Source organism: Python bivittatus, unplaced genomic scaffold (genome assembly GCF_059951505.1).
Source record: "Python bivittatus isolate LINGU-HERP-01145 unplaced genomic scaffold, Pbiv_v1 ctg000020_np1212, whole genome shotgun sequence".
Classification (NCBI taxonomy): Eukaryota; Metazoa; Chordata; class Lepidosauria; order Squamata; family Pythonidae; genus Python; species Python bivittatus.
Genome location: NW_028277030.1, coordinates 73,114,104 through 73,128,941, shown reverse-complemented (window position 1 = coordinate 73,128,941; position 14,838 = coordinate 73,114,104).

Below are 14,838 nucleotides of genomic sequence, written 5' to 3'. Positions count from 1 at the left end.
TATTTCCATTTTTCTATTTTTTGCTGCACTTTCTATTTTTTCTTTTCATTCTTTTATTTTTTGTAGTTTGCATTCATTTTTATCTTTTTAACTGTAATTTTTAATAAAATTACTATATAAAAAAAAGAGAATGTCTATTATAAAGAAAATGGGCTAGCACAATTGCTTTTAGGTTTGATATGATAATGTTAAGCAAATGTCCAGATGTTTTGCCCTTCAACTTTCTCATCAGCCCATCCAGCATGACAAATGGCAAGGAACTGTAGGAGAAGTAGTCCAAACATCTGGAGGGCAGTTGCTTTCTAATTCTGGTCCTCCGAATGTGTGTCCTTTAGATTATCTACTAAATCTGTTTTTCAACCGTAATAGGCTCTCTTTTTTACCCATTACATTCTGGAGTTGAATAGTTTATCCAAGAGAAATTTTGTCTTACATCAATGAGCTAGTTGTTTGGTTATAGGAGCAGGGGAATGATACTTTCCTCTGACACTCAACATAGTTAATCTCTTGGCATATGCTCTGAAAACAGAGAATGTATCAATTCTTATAGCTGATAAAATGTTAAGCTAATCTAATTTTAAATGCCCCAATGGATATTACTAGTGCACTAAAAGGCAAGAAACAGATTCTGTTGTTTTTAATGAAGGATTTATTGAAAGAGCATGTGGGCTTCAGCTGTAAATAGTCTCTACTTTGCACAGAACTTTCTAATGAAAATTAATGTTTACTTCATTTTCTGTTTTTTTTTCTTCTCTGTCAGAATTACTATTTCCTAGAAGCATCGCTGATTAATGTAGCACAAATAAAAGCTGGCAGATTACAATTTTAAAAAATCTTTTAATGAAGAAAAAAAATGCAGCCAGTATTCACTAGTGTCATTTCACTTACTTTACGCAGCTAATTGCATATGTGTCTAAAAGTCCCCTTCCCAGGCACCCCTGGAGACATGTTTTTTTTTTGCTATACTCCAGATTATGTCAGCATTTTTCATTCCAACACTTCAATCCTGAAAGTATTATCTGAAAATAAACTCCCCTTGAAATATAGGGTTCTATAATTCATTCATGCTTATGCAGGTCAGGGTGAAAGTCTAAAAGAAGTCTGAACTGGAACTTTTTCTTCTGCAGTATTTTAATCTAAATTCATGCCTTAATGTCATTTAATTGTAATAATATTTTCTAAGTTTAACTTGATTATATCTATTTATTTATTGAATGTATAGGCTGCCCCATTCCAGATGACTCTGGGAGCTTTACAAAATTAAAGCTACAATAAATACAAAACAACTCCAGCAATAAAAACAGTGTCCATTTTCCACCCAGGAACATTTCCATACGGATGACTTTCTCTTGGTGTTTAACAGTGCAGTCCCATGCCTGTCTAGAGACTATTCTTGTTTAAGTGTTTATAGGATTGCAGTTTAAGGTGATCCACATATTCTCCCTCCAGCAAGCTTTGCAATACTTGTGCACCTTCCTCAAAGACCATGGAAACCCATTAGCTAAAAAGCAAAAGCACTCAGGCATTCTTTATACCTTTGAAAATAAAGAAAGTATGAGTTCACATTGAGCAAAATGAATGTGCACCTTTTAAAAAATATAATAAATCCTCCTCTATCTGAATTCTCCCTGATTATCCATTTCTGAATATATATTGGCATCACATAACTGTTTTATATGAAGTACTATTTTATACCACTAGTCCGAAGGAAGCATAGTCACACAATTTGCTCTGTGTGTTGGTTTGTTTACCTGGATTCTACTCTCAAAATTAGAAGTCATGTATCAGTGGGTCACATAACCAGGTTATCTGTTTTGGGCATTAAAGATGTTCTGTGTTCCATCTTTTCTATGCATGTACTTTCTTATTATGCAAATATGCCTGTAAGTAGTATTGCATTGTTTTTATATTTATATTCAGAAAGATAGCACAGAATACATTATAACTAGTATGTATAACTCAATGAGCCTTTGTGCAGCTGCTAATTTTTCTTCATCTGTTGATGCTAACCAGAACTTTACATTTTGGAACATGGCAAGAATTATCACTGTAATGTTCTCTTGTAGCCTCAGCTGAGTGCTTATGATCAAACAGTGATATGTTTACTCTTTGAAACTGCTCTATACACCTTCTTTACTCTCTCTGAATGAAGCATTTTAGTTTTAAGCTTTTGTTGGCCCAGGGTAAGTGTAACATCTTGAAAATGCTTGCAGTGATTCTATGGATCACCAATATATATTGGTGTGGAAGAGCAATCCTGTGTCCAATGAACAGGATATCAACAGGTAAAAAAAAGTTTATTCAGCATGATCATTGGGCCTGCACTGCAAGAGCAGACACTGGTATTGGCATGGTTACAGTACTTATAAGTATGCGTAGCATGTGTCCATTCTCATTGCCTTATATGGTTAGACTTTACATTTTTTGCACAAAGGCATTTTATTCTGTATATGGCCTTTTAAATGTGACTGGCCACTTCCCCGTCCTGGAATATCCTGACATGTGTGCTGATTTATTACCTCGGTTTCCTTGTGCATGACCTGTCTGTTTAGAGATAGTGGAGAAGGGCCTTTATTTGTCACTAGAATGTAAGGGAAGACTAATCTAGAAGTAATAATTAAAGAAATGAAAAGAGTTCCCTACAAATGAAGGGAACCATCTGGACATGAAGATTTAAAGAGAAGAAAGAAATCAGTTTTAGCACAACAGGCTGAAGTCAGAAAATGCAAATATGGGGATGTGAGGCTTTGTGCACAGAATCCAGGAGCATCAGTTGGCAGCTTGGCCAATGGAGGCCATGAGAGCTGTTTTCCCCCACAAGGAGGTCACCCAACTATTTCAGCTGGGAGTGCATCATGGATTGGAGAGCCAAGTGGAGGATAAGCAGAGAGAAACAGACTGGAGATCTCACCCAAAAGGAGGGAGCCCAGAAAAGTGAGGGGATAACTGCTATATGAGACTATACATCAAGACAATTACAGTGACCTTATTTGCCAAGGAACGGAGAAAGTTGATGGTTTAAGTAGGGGAATAGAGGAAATTCATTCCCACTGAGACAAACAGTTTAGCATTGTTTAATGTCATCACCATACCTGTGTTACACTGTTGGTGTATCTGTATACTGTTTCCTGAGGATGTAAGTAAAAGATGTCAGAAGTTTCCATGTATAGATGGGAGGTTTTTACTGGATGCCCCAGAAAGGAAGGAAATAACTTTTTGGAGCCTTCTTGCTAGTTGATGGTTTGGCAGCAGGGTTGGCTAAAATAAATTCTATAGGAGCTAGAAAATATTCTGCTTGAGAAATACATGGGGGAATCAACTCTTGAACTCAGGTCTGGCTTCTAGGTTATGGCAAGGGCCACAGAAGTAATTGCAATGATGTTAATTCTAGCAACAATAGTAGTAACAACAATTCTTTAGGGTTCACTGACATATGACTCTATTACATTACCATTCCCCCCCCAAAAAAGAACATGTGTTCTATTTGTTTTTAAATAATGAGCTTCATCCAGAAGCTTATTTTTATCCATACTAATACATATTCTATCTGATATAGAGAGAGACCTTAAAGTTAGAGGCAGCATGGAATCTTTGTTCCTTGTGGAGTTTTTCATTACATTCACTCATCGTTTATTCACTATTATGAAATAAGAGTTCTTACAGGTTGTTAAGTGTCAGAACTCAATACTTGTAAATCAACCAACAAGAGCTTAGGTTAATTCATACAGAGACGATCAAACGGAATATGTCTTGATTTTTAATGTTATGATTATTTCAAGGTTGTGAGGAACAGCTCATAACAGCTTTGGAGGGGAAATGGTTTGCTATGACCCAAGGGACAGTCAATTACAGTTTATAATTCTTTGAGATAAGGAACTGAAAGTCACTGACGTATCAGAACCAGGAAGAAAATATGACACCATACGTCAGAATAATACAATCTATATGAAGCCTTTAGTAGTTTCTGTAGCCACCTTCTTAGAATAAGCAATGGGTAAACAGTGTCCTCCCAGTTATTAAAATGCCTTTCTGTGTTTACTTGCAGAGCTGGGTGGATGGAGCTGAGAAGGAAAAAAAAAAAAAAAAAACCAGCTTTGTGCTCTGTGTTTTTGATGTCATTTTGAAAGCATGTTCTGTAGAAATAATGCCTCCAGAATACACTTAAAGTTCACTTTTCCCAAAGAAACCCGATTTACAATCTTTCTCCCTTGCATCGTTAGAGAAGTGATGCGTTCATTCATCTGAGCTTAAACCACAAGCCCTGTACTCTGACAATATTTGTCTTTGCTGATACATTTTCCGTGCTCTGAACAAGCAGCACTTTGAAGTCCACCTCTTCCCAGAAGCCCCTGTCAGCAAACATATCTTTCACCAACTGGCACTAAGGCATATTTTTTTAATTATCTGCCTGAACCACCAGCAAAACGTATAACCTTCAAGGAATTGATTGATCTCATGGATCACTGTTTTCCCTACTGTGCATATCACATATAGACAAAACAGCACAATCCCCACAGATATCAGGTTTTCGAATGCAATTGAAACAGACAGAAATGCAAAAACCTCAACACCGTCTCTTGCAGGCATTATCAGTAAATGCATTTCCTGGATATTATATTTGCTCGTCAGGCACTGTTAATGGCTTTGGTTGGACTCGCATTCTTTGCCCTCCCATCTCTTCAGATCCAATGGCAGGGGCTTTTGGAATGCTTAGCCAGGAGTAGGAGTTACATGCAAATCTTACTTAAATATTTACTTAATTAATTCTTAATTAGAGGGAACTCCGTGGAATTGCTTATATGTTGTAAACAGCTGTCTCAAGCTATACTGTAATAACCGATCATTAAACTATGATTCCAAAAAAGATTCTCACATGCAAGATACAACCTCTGAGAGGAACAACTAATGATCTAGCTGGAACATAGAAACCAATAGTTTCAGTCTGTTCATAGAAAGGCTTTGGATTCATCAATTGTCTCTGCTAAGGGAAGAGAAGGAAATCTGTTTCGCCTATCTTGGTGCAAGAGCCGCACTGCCTTACAGATACAGACAGGCTATGTCTGGAACTAACTACCCAGGCAAAGATAAGTAGAAAATGTGGGTCAATAGGACAGATGACACGTGTTAAAAAAAAAAAAAAAAGTTAGGGGTTTGATTGCAGCCACCAGTTTGACTTTTGGGGGGTCCTGTGCAGATGCTTCTATACTAAACCTTGGCTAATCACAAAGCTGAGCATAAAAACAAAACTGACTTTCCAAACATCACCGACATAATATTTTATTTAAAAAATTGGGAGTAAAACCTGATCCATTATAAAGTGATCCTCCAGTGATGCTTTTGTAATTCTACAATGGGGACTGAACTGCATCACATAAGCTGAACCACTTGCTCCAGATTCTTCGATAGCCACCTTCTGCAATCAGGGGCCACCTACAAAAAAAAGCTGCCAAGTTTGGCTTATGAAAGTTGAGAATTGTTTTTAAGTCTACATGAAAATGAATAGGCAATTTGGGCTACATTTCTCTAAACATATGCATTTTTCTTTTCACTTTTGCCTTATACAGACATTTTTTTTGTAATTTTCTGCAGGATAATGGATTTTTGTATATTATTTTTATGAATATACCAATTTCTGTAGAAGACTGACTGTAATATGCTTTCTTTAAAAAAATGACTCACATTGCAACCTTTGGAAACAGCAAAATTGGAATAATACATTTTGGTTTGTGTCGTTTTCAAAAATGCAAATAATGTAGATAACATTTGCATTCCAATGCAAACTAAACCATTTTATTCTCCTATTTTTAGTGCCTTCAAATGTCTTTGATTTCCTGGAATCCTTGAGCAAGCTTTCCTCCGTAGGCTCTGGAACTGCCTAGCCAATTCTTATGTTTTCATATGTATCCAACTGAAGAGGCCAGCATCTCATTCAGTTCAGGGGGAGGGGGGGCAGAGGCAAATTGTATACCAGATAAGTCATTAAATAAGTTTGCTGCAATATTTTCTTAAGATCCTGGGGAGTTAAAATTCTGCAGTGCCCCCAAGTTATTCAGATGATAAGCCTTGGGCTTGGCAGGATTTGGTAGTGTCACTATAACTATTCCAATGGCAGCTGGAGGCCTCATATGATAACAGAATCAATCAGTTGTGGTTAATATGAACAAGAAGGATAGGTAGAAATAAAAATGAGAGAAAGAGAGCAAGGCTGTGTGGGGAGCTAACTGACTTATGAACACATTGCAGAAGGAAAATTTAAAAAGACCTAAAATAAAAACTTCTTGGTTCAGAAGATAAGGCTTATACACTGACAGGTCAATTGTTAATCAAATATAGCAAGTCACCTATAGGGGCATTTATATGATATTAAAAAAATACTATATCCTTGTGTTTCATAACCCCTGTATATGAAGGATGTCTAATAACTCACATTCTGAAATAATCCTTTTTTTTTCATATTCATGAGTTAATAGGGGCATTAATACTTTAGACCAGGTTATTGCTGCCCTATCAAGTTCTTAATACATTTGAGTTATTGCAAGAAGAATCACATTGTCTAAAATTGTGGAATGGCAGTTGATTCAAATAAAGCACCTTTTATTTCACAGTTTGGGCCAGGTATATTAGCAACATCTGATTCCCCCGCATTACTGTCATGAATGAAAAGTATCTTGGATCATTTTAAATCCACAATCCTCCTTTATAGGCAAGGCAAGAGTATGGTTAAAATGGATATTAGTTATCTGCAAGAATAACTAATCTGGAAGAAAGATTTAGAATATCCCATATTAACAAATCAATGATTAAGAGTCTGAGAATATTAAATATGGTTCTTATGATTTTAAAATAAAATTAATTCTACAAGCAAGAGTTTTTGCATGTTTATCAGACACTTCAGAGACAGTTTAAAAATGGTTGATTATCAATTTCACTAGGTTAGAAGTGAAGGGACATTCACACATATATGAGAAAGGTATTGTTTTGGTTTAGTTTTTTAACATGGTTTGGGGAAGGGTAATATGGTTTAAAGGTGTGAAGTAATTTTGAATTCTATTCCCAAAATTTGGGATTTAGAAATATATGAAGAATTATGGACTTTTTGTAGTGAAAAGAGATGGAGCAAGTTTGTGTACAATAGTAAGACATAGTCACCTCAGCTTTACAACTTTGGGTTGAAGCTGTGTGGTTACTCTGATGTGTGCTTATGAAATAGTGTTAACTTAATGGACCAACTGACCAATAAAATTGGTCAGTGTAGTTGAGCTTCAATGCTATGCTTAAAAACTGGGAAGATGTTTCTTATAATAAACTATGTTTATTGGGAGGGTTGGGATTTGTTTATGTTCTTCTTTCTGTATTCCTAATTTTCCTTTCTTCCTGTATATGACAGCAATACAAAATTTCAAAAGAAGGTTCCTTAGAGTCCCAGTAAGAAAGAAAGAAAAAAAATTAATATGGACATTTTTCACAAACCACCAATGCCCAAAGCCTAGATTAGCATAGTTTTATTAGTGAATAGTCAATAGACTGTTATGTTTATTATAAGCTGAATACTGAAATTTTTAAAATGTTTGTTTTCCCCTGGAATCCAGGGTCAATATTTGTCTAAAGAAAAAGGACTGCTTCTTTCCTTCCTCTCCTTCCTCCTTGCTCTTCTCTTTGAATGCACCCAAATGTGCACACCATACACGAACCCCGTGCATATCACACATAGCCTGAATCCCACAGTTAGCTTCCAAACACTTAGCAGGAATGACAGTCCTTTCTAACTAGATCAAATGTCTACCAGTGATGCCGGCATCAATAAAGCAAACAATTCACCGCCAGTGCAACCAAACAAGCTGAAGAAACCTGAGTGAATAAACAAGACAAGACAAGATTTTCCATCTGCGGATAGCTTAAAAAAGAAGCCTCTTTGATGGATTATACTGGAGCTTCTTTGAGTGATAGATTATACTAAGCTTTTCTTGCAACCATGAACGTAAGTTTAAAAGGGAAGGCAGGTGGTTTTCCTCTTCTGCTCCTGACACACACAAATTTACCACTAATGAGAAGCTTAACCAAGTTAGCAAATATGTTCTCTAAACCTCTCGTGCATTTCAGTGATACGTGAAATTATGGCCTTGTTCTGTCCCTCTTTAACAAAATGCTTCTTCTGTTCATGCATACAGCTGCACCTTAAACCCTGTGTAAAGATCCCGACCCTACCTATTTTTGCTGGGTAGCACAGTCCAACTCTGGATAATTGTTAGTAGTTTCAAGAACTTTGGGGAGGAGAGCTAATATTGACTTCTAGCTCTCCCAGTGTGACCTGTAGAGGGTGGTTTTTCCTCCTCTACTTCCTTTAAAATGAGGGCTTTGAATCCATTTCACCTTCTCAGTACCTTTTCAAAGCAAGGCCGAAGCCAGTTCCCTGCTTTTGCAGGAATCTCTATAGTATAATAGTGCTTTAGCTATTCACTGTTTTCTGCATGAGATGCCCCATGACAGAGGGGAGTGCAGTTCTGCAGTCCCAGAAAATGACACAGATGCTTTAAAGAGCATCAGATGGGGGATTGTGCCCCGTGTCCTCTGAACCACTTTTGTGCCTTCGAATCCAAAGTGCCGAACAAGCCTAATTCTTATTAATGTATTTTGTTGTTAACAATAAGCTGCCTTGAAAGGTAAGATATAAATATCTCTAACAAATGCATGTTCAGGGTTGTTAATGAATGTTCTACCTCTGATGGTTGGCTGGTTGTATTATTGCTGTGGTGGTCAAGTGAAGAATAATGCATATTAACAAGTCTTTCCCTGACATGACTGACAGCCAACTGCTCAGTTTTAATAAAAACAGATTCCAAATTCTATATATCCAGTTTTCCCCCAGATGGATTATATGTACTTTTCCTCTCTTTCTTGCCAAAGATTCTCCATCAATTAAGAAAAGTAGTCTGATGACTAGAAGTGGTTTTGACAGTGGTCTCTAGTCTCTACCGCAGGCAGATTTTGTGTAGTTATTTTCAAATGCTTCTGGTTTAATATATTTGGAAACACTCTCCAGGTGATTGAAAATGACACTAATGGTGACAATGAAACAGAACATTAGAATAAGAAGTTAACATAAAAGAATTGCCTAATTTATGTAATAGTCTTTGCTGAAGGAATTAGAATGAATCAATGCCTAAATACTTTTTTGTGTTTAACTTCATTTTTATCTCCACTTTTCTTTGAAATCTTTGGGCTGATAAAGATCTAAACTGTAATAAGCAAAATCCTGAAGCCAAACAAAATAAAACAAAACAACTGACACTAAAAAGCAAATCATACATTTAATTATTGTTCTCTCTCGCCCCCGCCCCCCTTTTTTTCTTTTTTACAAAAAGCCATCATGGGGTTCTATAGTCTGGATCAAGAGTATGTCAAGGGAATAAAAGAAGAATTTCAACACACAAATTTGAAGATTATGTAAGTTTTACCAATTTTACTGAAGTCTGTGATTATGGATTATGAGATTTAAAGTTTCCCATGTTTGGCAAAGGGAAGACTAATATTAAGAACAATATTCACAGTCTCAGACTATTTTTTCTGATATGTACTTAGGGCTGCTCTCTTAATTTCTGTTGTTTTCCACAAAACAGCACCAGGAAGAGTGGCTTGATGAGAACAGCAGCTATAAGCAATTGATTAGGAACATGGCACGTTCTGGACTGTTCAGCTAATGCTGCATAATACAACCATACAGTGTCACAGTTATCCTGAGGATCAAGAAACTTGAGACATACTGGGTATGATGGTTGGTGAGTCTGTATTCTATAATATCAGTTGCTTAGGTAATGCGTAACATCTTACAGTCCCCATACAGCGCATTAAAGTCACCCATAAAGCAAATCAGCAATGGTTACTCTTTATTATTTGCCAAATGAATTGTGCAGGAAAGATTTCAGTTTTGTCAGCACTTTAGGACACAGAGAACTTAAGACTAAAAACAGAAACTTTCCAATTATGTGTGACAAGTGAGACAATGTCTGGCTAATCATTTGATAAGCTTGCCCTCTTTTGTCAAAGCTGAGCTCAGTGTATCTCTGGGTAAATTGTCTTCAGACTTAGACCATTTCTTCACTGCTTGCTCTCGCAGAGTCTCTACAGCATGATCCACAAGAAAAAAAATTCTCCCTGTTTTGGAGAAGTTCTGTGATTTTTAATTTAGAAAAACAAAAACATATTCTAGATAAGCTCTTCTCATGAGCAGAAAGAAAAGAAAGAGATGAGCTGTAGAATATAAAAGCTACAGCCATGACAAACTAAAGGCCATTAAAATTCAGTGAAGTCATTAAGAAAGATGTTACAGGTGATTTCCACTGGCCATTAGCAAAGGTAAAATCTGTCTTGAGCCAGCTCCTGGTAGTTACCTGGACAAATCTATCTACAATAGTTTTCTTGGCAACAACGTGAAAAAGGTTTTCCATTATCTTCTTCCAATATATCTTTCCCAACTTCCCAGCCTAGGCTAAGTCCAGAAATTTCCTGATGGACTCACATCCAAGTACTAATTTCAGATTGACAGGGTTCATAATCATGTACTGAAATCTTCCAATTTCCCTAAAGTTTTCATCTTTAGGCTTCTGCTACTTTATCTTATTCTCAAAGTATTTATTTCAAAATTATTTTGGTATCTTTGTGGGATTTCTTTTATTGCTGCAAGAAGACAGTGGGAATTGATGCTTTGATTCCATTACATGTCTCTCTATCAAACTGAACCCCCCCCCCCCAAGTCTTTTAAAAGAATTTCCCTCATGATGTCTTTCTCCAGAACCTATTTGAATTATGGAAGTCAGAAAGGCCGTGAATCGGTGGTGACATGATTCTACAATGAAAAAGTGGACATTCACATGTACAGCCCATCGTCATGACATAAAGAAAGTGTAAGTCCCTCATATCCTACCTATGAGAATTCCACCAACATTTTCTTCTTAAAACAAAACTGAAATCAATTACTTTCTGCCAAATTGAATGGAACATGGAAAAAATATACTAAAAGGGTGTTCAGTGCAGCATTATTTATTCAGTATTCTACTTGGAATTTGATCTTATAGTATCTTTCCACCTGTCTTCAATAATCCATACCTATACATAATGGGAATTGAGTTACAGAAAGGGCTCTCAGCACTTCCTAGTTATCAGGCTACCACATTCACTCAACTATATTAACCTTGGCTACCACCAAGCTTTTTGGTTTACCAGCTAGCTTTTTGCTTTACCAGGTAGTAGAGTAACTTAAATTGATCCTAGTATTAGTGATAGACATGTGGCCATAGTCATTATATTTTCATTCACACCCAAAGTATGGGTGCATGTATGTATGTGTTCATATTAACAATGTATTCATATTAAAAGAAATTCCATTCAATTCCCAATCAAGACAAACATTTAAAAGTTACTTTTTTCAAGAAAATCAAAGCTAAATCATCTCTGACCTTGCTGTTTACCAGCAACAGTACAGTCAAGTCTTTCATGAGCTGTGGAGGAGTGCAAACTCACTTCTGAGTATTAGAAATGTAGAATATTTTAACACAACAGCCAGTAGAGCTGTCTTGCCTGTTACTTGCCAAGTGTTCCCTTTTCCTACTAGACCCTAATCTGAACAGTAAGCCCTGGGAGTATATTCAATCTACTGGAGCTAGAATTTAGGGCTATGCAAAGTCACCATTAGAATTAGAATGAAGGCTGGGGGTGGGGGAGGACTGTTGAAATCTGTAGAAGCTAGAAGAAACAAAAATTAATATTATTACCCATTCCTTTTAATTTGGGTCATAAGACTGGAAAGCCATTGATTAATGCTAAACAGTTGGTGTCCTGAGACACCTCTAGTCATGAAATCACATTACCATGGAGTCCAAGTTAAAAGATATATAAGACTTTATTTTCAAAGCATTTCTTGAATGTTTTGGTAGAATGTTTTGGTAGAAAAGAACTCTCCATTCACCATCTTCACTGCTATAGAATAGACTCTTGTCTGTTAGCTGGTATAAGTCTTCCTCTACTTGCATTCATTGTTTCAATGTTCACAGCCCAGGTCAAGGGCAGAAAGCAACTTGTAACCGTAATGTAAACTGCTAAAGTTACTTCCATATCACACAGAGTGACCAGGACTTCAACAATAGGATAAACCACAGCAAGAGCTTCCACCCTTCCTCCCAAAGAGAGAGAGACAGAGTCACCAAGCACTGTAAGAAAGAATATATTTATGAGAACTGTGATCAATTTAAATATTGTGTGAAATCATGTTGATTACAGACAATGGGATTTCCAGCATATATTTGTTGGCCATTCTCTCTATTCAAGGAATAGATGGTTGCTGATAGCACAAAGAGGAGTCTAAAATGTCTACTGTTACAATGATTACAGATTTCAAGGTATTTATTATAGCCTCACCTGGGCAACTTAACAAGACCAATGGGTCTGTCAACCTTTTTTTAAAGTGTGCCCCATTTACAAACATGGTACAATTAAGACGTAAAAATGTCTTGAGGCTGAAATTTAGTTCAGACAGATCCCAGCTGGGAAAATTTTTTCATAATCATTTATTGGCTTAATTTAGGGCAATGGTTTGCTGAATAAAATAAAACAAGGTTTTTAAGATGTTTCTTTAGTTTGTTTTTACTCCTCCAGAACTCTTGTGTTTGAATCTGTGTATCCTTAGTTATTTATTTATGAAGAATTGTGTTTACCTGTCCCTTCTTTCAGCCTTGTGACAATAAAGAAACATGATGTCACACATACACACACAAACACATAACTTTGAAATGAGTGGAGCTTTAGTCAAGAATGATGGAATAATTATAAATATAGTATTCCTAATAATCATCTTGTATGTGTGAACCATGAACGATCCTTATAAGTAACAACAAAATACATCCAATTCCATATGCACATTAATGATGTTACAGAAATGTATTGCTAGTATTATTTTATTTTAATTTATTTATGGAATGTATATACACTTGAGTATGAGATGTTCTAAACACTGTAGAGGCGGCAGCTGCTGTTGAATTTGATTAAAACTAAAATGTAAGAAAGGAAAAACAGAAAGAAAAAAATGCCATGAAGTTTCCATTTATCCCTGTTACTTGTTCCATAAATGTACAATTAACGTTGCCATCTGAGACATCTTTACCAAGTTAAGTCCTAACCTCCAGATTCACTAGTTACCTCTGCTGACAGAAGAGAATAGGGCTATCAGATCTGGGCTGCAAATATCCAGGCAAGCAGTAGATGGCCACAAGGGAATACAGACAACTCTAACCCTTTGCTTCCATGGTCATACAGATCTTTCTAGCTCAGCTGTGGTAACCCTATTCATGTCTGACCCTCAAGTAGCTGAATTCCAATAGATATAGGTGTGCTCCTCTATTTATCTATATTGATATCAACTCCTTGATCCATGGGATTCTTTGGAAGTCCCCATGAGAGGATCCGTGCTGCAGTGCTGTGTTCCCATGATGCCATGGGGCTTCTGCAGCTGAACAGATTAACTTCCAGCTCAGCCTCAGCTCAGCAGAAAATACTGCAATAAAAATTCTGACAGGCAAATACTGGAACTGTAAGGCTAGCAATGACTACTGGTGAGAACACTTACCTCATCCTGCTTTTCAACATCTTGCTTTTCTCCCATCTTGGCACCACACCATTTCACTTCACATTCTTGAAACTGAGGAGCTCTCCCCTCCTTTGCTGAAGTCAAGCTGTCACAACTCCTGGACACTCTTTCATCCTGCTTTTGACTGTGTTTTCTCCCTCCTGCAAAATAACTACAACAAAGCAACAAGGATGAGAGTAGGTTGCTGGCTGGAAACAGATTTTTGGGTCTTCCTTTGGCCAGAGAACTGTTCAGCTATGGGAATACCGAGCAATGTATTGCAATGATCATGATACCTACAGAATAACAGGAAAATGCTTCTGAGAGTTTGGAAGTAGATCTGGTGGCTGTACGGATATTCCCAGGACAAACATGTATAGATTGCAGTGGAAGCCTATATTCCTGACCATGCTTATTCAATGAAATTCCATGAAAATTCCCACTGAGTAAACAAACACAAGACCAAATTCTATAATCAAGAATGAATTCTTCAAAAGCTAGACAGATTTTCTTGTTAAACAGTTGGAGTAACACTCTTCCCCCCGCCCCAAAAGGTGCAATCAGGAGTAATAACAACAGTAATAACATAATATTTTCTGTAAATATACTGTATACTCCAAAACGCAGACATTTGAAGAGGCTGTCTTGCTTTTTTTTAAGAAAAAAAATGAATGTTTTTAACACATGATATTCCACTGCAAATATGACCAGCCAAAGATTCAGAGTTATTCCTGGAATCTAACATAACAGGGATTGAACTGAACAAAGAATATATTCAACACCGCACAAAGGCCAGTCAGAAAACAGCTTGGGAGAGAATAAAGTTATCCTATTCTTTCTTAGTGTTGCAGAAGTTAGTGATTTAACTCCCGGAGCAAGACAAAAGTGGAGCAAAAAAGCATTTTGAGATAAGAGGACAGAACCTAATGGATATTTTCAGTAAGCTTAAAAGCTATGTTACCACTATAGTGCCAAGATAATGGTTTCTACCTCTACAATTCCTTGCAATGATTGTTTTGCCAATATATAGTATAAAAGAAACAAAGGCTAATAATTGCTTGTCAGCATTGACGAAGCATGACAGGCCTCAGAAATGGGAAGGGGGAATGCCATTTCACAGCTTCATTCAATAGTAACAGGCTGAAAATACAGTGCATATTGTATACCAATGAAATCAACTCAGGACTGAGCAGGAAAGGACATCTGAAGGTCAAATTAAACAA